At 44.7% G+C, this 6,740-nt stretch overlaps 1 pseudogene; it reads left to right on the top strand.

Moving 5' to 3' along the window:
* The first annotated feature begins 640 nt into the window (after window positions 1-640).
* LOC110308391 lies at window positions 641-1,359 on the top strand (annotated as a pseudogene).
* The last annotated feature ends 5,381 nt before the right edge of the window (window positions 1,360-6,740 follow it).

Raw genomic sequence — 6,740 nt, 5'->3', positions numbered from 1 at the left:
GGTTGGGTCTGGAGGACTGGTTGGATTCTGCCTCCTGCCCCTGGAGGCTGCATCACACATGCAATGTTTTTAGGTTTCTTTCATCCCAGTCACCATTTCCCCTCCTATCATTTGTCTAACCTCTAAGCAGGTCTGGTGACTTCACAACCATGTGGCTTCTCCAAGCACACCAGGAACAGAAGGAGGAATGGCTTGTGGCCATTTTCTGTGGCATTCTGCTTGGTCTGTTCTCTCTTCTTCCCTACAGGCTCTTACCCTCTCTCTAAGAGAAATGAGAATGGAAGAATGGTGGCCTGCATTATAAACCATGCGACGGCTGTCTGTCATAGACAGGTGCCATGATAAGTCAGCAGGGACTCTACTAATTGGGCACTGCTTTCAGTAGCTTACATAGAAGGACCACTTTAGGGTGAGGGAGGGGAGAAGGCTGGCATCAAGTTGTGTGTCTCGAGTGCACCAGCGCGTGCGGGGCTCGGGAGGAGGTGTGCGGCTCCTCGCTGGAGTCCGAGTGTCCCCCGCCGTTCCCTGTGCTGCCCGCGAGCGCCACTTTGGGGGGCAGAGCAGCCGCTTGCCCCCGTGGCGAGGCTGGGGAGCCGGGCTTACTCAGCGCTAACGGGGACGAAGGCACTGATATGCGTCCTTTCGGAGTAGCGTTTACTGTGCCCGCACTGTTTGTAGAGACAGTTTTAGGGGTCTAGAATAACAGAACAAATTGGAAAAAATGTCCGAGACAACTTATATTGTAAAGAAATTTTAGCAGACAATGGATTGCAAGAAAAGCCTAAAGATTAGGTTGTAAGAAAAACAGAAGCCATGTTTCGAAGACCTGTGTTGCAGGCATTTCATCAGTTTGTAAGACATGAGTCTGAAGTAGCCAGCAGTTTGGTTCTTGAACGATCTCTGAATCGTGTTCAATTACTTGGACGAGTAGGTCAGGACCCTGTCATGAGACAGGTGGAAGGAAAAAAACCCAGTCACGATATTTTCTCTAGCAACAAATGAGATGTGGTGATCAGGGGATAGTGAAGTATACCAAATGGGTGACGTCAGTCAGAAGACGACGTGGCACAGAATATCAGTGTTTGGACCAGGCCTCAGAGATGTGGCATATCAGTATGTGAAAAAGGGGGCTCGTATATTTGTGGAAGGGAAAGTGGACTATGGCGAGTACATGGATAAAAACAATGTGAGGCGGCAAGCAACAACAATCATAGCTGATAACATTATATTTCTGAGTGACCAGACAAAAGAAAAGGCATAGAACGGATGATTCTTCTTTGATCATTGTTTGGTACAGTCTCCTTTGCAAATCATGTATAGTCTATAGTTTAAAGATAAAAATTAAATTTTTTATATGAAAAAAAAAAGAAGGACCACTTTAGCATTCATAGGTAATGATTGACTCTTTTTAAAGAAAGTTTCAAAGAGGAAGCAACCGAGTAAAGATAAACTGGCTAGACGTGTGTGTGTGTTGTATGTGAGGTGTGTGTGAGCATGTTTCAGTAAATTAATTAGCAATGGGTCAAAAATCCTCTTCAGTAGTATCCTTATAGGGGAAGGACCTTGGACAAGGATGGCTCTCAAGATGCCTTTGTGAGCATTATTAGGGATATTCAACCCAGCGGTCCATGGTTACCATGGAGAGGGAGACACCGAGGTGCGGCCGAGGAAAAAAAGTAAACACATTGAACATGGAGAGAAAAGGGTACAGCTACCTCACCCCAGTTCTCCTCTTTTTATTTTGTTGAGCACAGGGGATCGAACCCGGGGCCTTATGCATACTATGTAAAGAACCTACCACTGAGTCATACCTACAGTTCCCCAGCTGTGCTCTCTCTCTCTCTCTCTCTCTCTCTCTCTCTCTCTCTCTCTCTGTGTGTGTGTGTGTGTGTGTGTGTGTGTGTGCTCACATGTGTATGTGTGGGGTCAAAGGACAACCTTAGGCGTCCATTCTCACCTTCCACCTTGTGAGGCAGGGTGTCTTGTTTGTAACTTGCTGTGGTACCTGTGTATGCTGTGTTGGCTGAACCTTCAGCTCCCGGCCTCTTCCCAGCTTGCTGTGGGTACGTCAGAATGTGAATGCCATACCCAGCTTTCTGTGGCTGCTGGAAACTCGAACTTAGATCCTCGAGTTTGCCTAGCAAGGGCTTTAACCACCAAACCATCTCCCCAGCCCCTGCAACCCCAAGCTCACCTTCTGAGATTCATACATGAAACTTAGATTTTGAGTGATTGCTAGAAGCAGCTGTGAATATTTAAAGTCATTCTTTTAAATAACCCTCATCCAGAAACCATCGTGAGAAAATTTAAAGATTGGGAAATCTAAGCACTTATTTAATATCTACCTGCCAAGCTTAACCCAAACCGATCCTCCACAAACTGCATGTTTTTCCTGTTGACACAATCAGGCACCTAAAGCTACACCACACAAATATAATAACTGGGTGTCTCGCCAGAGAAGACACGATTATTCGCTTATGATTGATAAATATTAAAACCAAAAATAAAATTAAAGCGATCCCTTTCTTGTAAAGCTCCGCACCCCCCCCCCCCATATACCCTGAAAATGAGTAGCGCCCATTCCTTTATTCTCCTAGGGGTTTATAGCTAAAAGATTTCTTTTTGGTCTTTTCTCTCTCCTTTTTTTTTCTTCAAAAAATAGCCCCAAAACTTAGATTTAACAAATCATTGCTATGAGCTAACCCACATTCAAATCAAGAAAATGCGTTCAGTATTCTTCTTCTCTGTTCACATATATTTGAAGTAAATTACATCAAATTGTATTTGAAATACCAAACTGGCATTAATGGGAGGGTTTTTTTTTTCTTTTGCTCCAGGCGCCATTTTAAAATAGATGAGCATAAAAATGCAGACGGCACCATTAAGTTTATATGAAACTAGCGAGAATAAAAATCACCATGTAAGTTCTAATAAGATGTGTTTTTCATTCCAGTTTAATAACCCAAGACTATATTCATCTTGCGGTATAATAAATACACGGAGAGGATGGATTCTTTTGTTGGCTTAACATGCTGAAGTTTCCTCCCCCCACACCAACCGCCCCAAGAAGATAGAGTTTTCTGGGAAGCTGGGTAAAGAAAATTCCTTAATATGGCAGTACAGAGTATTATTATCATAAATAATTAATGTGCACAGCAGAAGAAAGCCTAGCTTCATTAATAATTCTTATTTTTAGTTGGCATAAGCTAGAGGTGCTGTGTCTTCTTTCATCCGATCCATGTCAATTTCCTTGATTTTAATTTAATAGATGTTAAAAAATTTAAAGGCGTGGTACATTATGCAGTGGGTTTTTGTTTTTGACTAAATAACATCCTACTGCTAAGCTTACCTGTGGAGAGAGTTTTAGAAATGGAAAGAAAGAAGGAAGGAAGAAAAAGAAAGAAAGGAAGGGAGGGAAGGAGGGAGGAAAGAAGGAAGGAAGGAATAAAGGGAGGGAGGGAGGAAGGAAGGAAGCAAGGAAAGAAGGTAAGGAGGGAGGGAGGAGGTGAGGGAGGGAGGGAAAGAGGAAGGAAGGAAACAAGGAAGGACTGGAGGGAGGGTTAGAGAAAGGAGGGAGGGAGAGAGGAAGGAAGAGAGGGAGGAAAGGAGGGAGGAAGGGAGGGAGGGAGGAAGGAAGGAAAAAAGGAGGGAGGGAGGAAGTGCTGTGACAATACAAGGAGAGTGGGTTCCAGTGTCAGCATCTTCCCCCTTCCATCATCTCTGGGACCAGGTATGATGTCCTTTGATTAAAACCCCCAAGGTACTAAAATGTCCTACACTGGACTTGAGCTCATTAATATCACCTATTTTCAACTCAAGGGTAATCTACTTTCTAGATCCTGAGAACAGGCGTTCTTTCTGATACAAGCTTGCAATTTCATCGTTTGTCCAAACCCACACATTCTGGTAACAGGCTCCTGCGTCCTGTTAGTTCAGCCTCTGAGCCTGAACACAGCCAAGTGTTTTAACAGCAGTGAGGAAAGAAACAAGAGTCTGCAGCTGAGGCCAGAAGGCTGCCCTCTCCAAGCAAGCCAAGAGCAAGGAACAGCCATGCTCCTTCAACATAGGGGATTAGGCTGTGAGTGGAATGGCTGTGGGCCAGTCATTCAACATGGTTTCAGGGGCTGGGAGTGGGGGAATGAAACAAACAAACAAACAAAGCAATTGCAACAATCGAAGGGAAAAAAAAGAAGATTCTGCCGCCAAATTAGAAACTATTTGAATCTCCAGACAAATTATCATCTCTTTTCCTACTGCACACTGTCATTGAGATTCTTGTTTACACACATGGAGCCTCTACTTGATTTAGGTATCGGGGCACTTTCCAGGTTGTTCAGCTAAGATGAGAATTAGGACCCAAGCAGCACTGACGGGACCATCTGAGATGCTGCTGGGGCTTAGTGGAATCCCAGGGCCATGCAGTGGCGGCCCTAGAACTTACTACCATTGTGAGATGAGAGTGGCAGTCCTTGTGTCCCATCATTCAGATTTCCATAGCCACATCTGGCACCTGGCAGCTTCTGAGCTTGTACCCCAGCAAGGTCTTCTTGCTGTTGGGGCGACGTGGGGGAGGTGGATTTTATGCTTCCTGACTCATTTCTCCGACGTCATGACTACTGACTAGTACAATGCCTTACATGTATGGAGAAGCTACTATGGATTGCCTAGCACAAGGCTACCTAATCCTCATAGCAGACTTGGGAGGAACAAGCTAGCTTACAAAAAAATAACATTTATTTACTCATAAAATGTAAAAGAAATTAGTAGTTTAAGATGTTTAGTAGCTATCCGAAGTGTCTGGTTATATCCTGTTCTGGCTTCCCTTCCTATTACTAAACGTCACAGTTTTGGGATGCTCATCACTGCAGGGTTGTCAAGGCAGCAGGGACCTGAGACAGCTGAGTCATATCACATCCACAGTCAAGGGCAGAGAGCAGTAGATCAGTGTGTGCATGTTTGGGCTTCACTGCCGTCTCTACTCATGAACATTCCAGATCCCCTTCCTAGGGAATGGTGCAGCCAACAGTGGGCAGGATTTCCCACATCAGCTAATGTAATCAAAATAACCCCAACCTGGATGTGCTCTCATTGGGGCTCCCTGCCCAGGTGATTCTGGATGACGTCACATTGGCAATTAAGTCAACCATCACACAAAACTAAGACTTGTGAAAATCAGAATAGAAGTCAGATTTAGTTGGAGGTATGAACCTATGTTTCTGTAACACATACACACACACACACACACANACACAGACACAGACAAACACACACACACACACACACACACAAAGTTAATCTGGTGTCAGAAATTCATCTCATACCAGATGTGACCATGTACTTGGCCCGGTCGCCTCTCTTGCCTCAGGAGTTGACCTGAAGTGCGAGGCCACCCCTAATCAGAGCTGGAGAGCAAGTGGTGTGTCTCTATGCCTTACAACAGGGTGGGGAGCTTCTAGCAGAGACCCAATGGTTGCTTTGGGATTAGTGTCTGAGTTCCTCTCTAACTTTGCAGATTCTGAGTCTTGCCAGTGTTCCCATCATCTTTGCAGAGGTTCCTGGAGTGGGCATGCTCCATCTTCTTTCCACCCTCAGCTGTCCACCCTCTGCCACTTCTTCTGGTGGCAGAAGTTGGGGGATGGGGCTGCTTGAAACCTGGATTCCTATGTGGGCTGTCTATCCCTGGACAGTAAGAGTAGCCCCTTCCATTCTGTTCAGCGCTTGGAACCCAGTTGGCCCCGGTAGAAAATGTTTATATGAATAGATCAATGTGCTGTGGAAGATATTCAGTCCCTTTGGGAGAGCTAGTACCATGCTTCTTTCTGCACCTTACCAACCTGGTGCCATTATTGCTTGGACCCATGAGTAGTGCCAATTAGAAACCAATTGGCATTTGCCCTGCCTGAGCTTGACCTGGCCAATGTGGTCCTCCCTGTGGGGAAGGTCACAGCTTGTGTGGCGCCATGGCTGAGCACCTGTTTGACACATTCCTTTCTGCAGGTGTCCCTTGAAAGAGCATCCTATCTCCCCACCCCTCTTGTTCAGTAACAGAGAGTTACATGACCTCGCTTGAGTAACAGCTTAGCATTTCCATGGCAAAGATTCCAATGAGACAAACACACCTGTGTTTTAATTGTATGTTTGCAAGGATAAAAAGCTTTTGTTTAACACTCCAGGGTCAATAATTGGCAAAGAAGAAAAATGATATAGGAGGTGAGAGTTGCCAGCCGTGTAGTCTCAGTATCCACATTGAAAAACAAATAGTTCCAGCTGGGGCCCCGGGCTGCTCCCGCCTTCTCGAGCCCAGCCATGGTCTTTGCAATTGCAAGGTATTTGATTACTCACTGGAAACTTTTGGCTGGACGTCAAGAGGTTGGCCTGAGAATGTGTATTTGTACCACACGTGAAAACCCTGACCTCAGACACATAGGTGTCGTGAAGAAAGGCCTATTCCAAAATATCAAAGCCAAAGCAGAGAGAAAACGTGAGAGAGGCATTTTGGGAGTTTATTTAAATGCAGTCTAGCATGGCTGGCAGATGGTATCTACCATGCATGAACATGATTAAAATATATTGTATAAAATCCTCAAAGAATAATAAAAATATTATTACTATTATTATTAAAAAATCTTTACCTACAAGCATTTGTTTAATGGTCTATGAAAGGGACAGAATACTGAAGCTGTCAGAGTTCACATCATCTGCTTCTATCTTTCTTTCTTTTTCATAGGGTCTCTTGTGGC

Source organism: Mus caroli, chromosome 13 (genome assembly GCF_900094665.2).
Source record: "Mus caroli chromosome 13, CAROLI_EIJ_v1.1, whole genome shotgun sequence".
Lineage (NCBI taxonomy): Eukaryota > Metazoa > Chordata > Mammalia > Rodentia > Muridae > Mus > Mus caroli.
The sequence above is the reverse complement of the archived record's forward strand: the minus strand, read 5'-3'. Positions and strand labels throughout refer to the sequence as shown.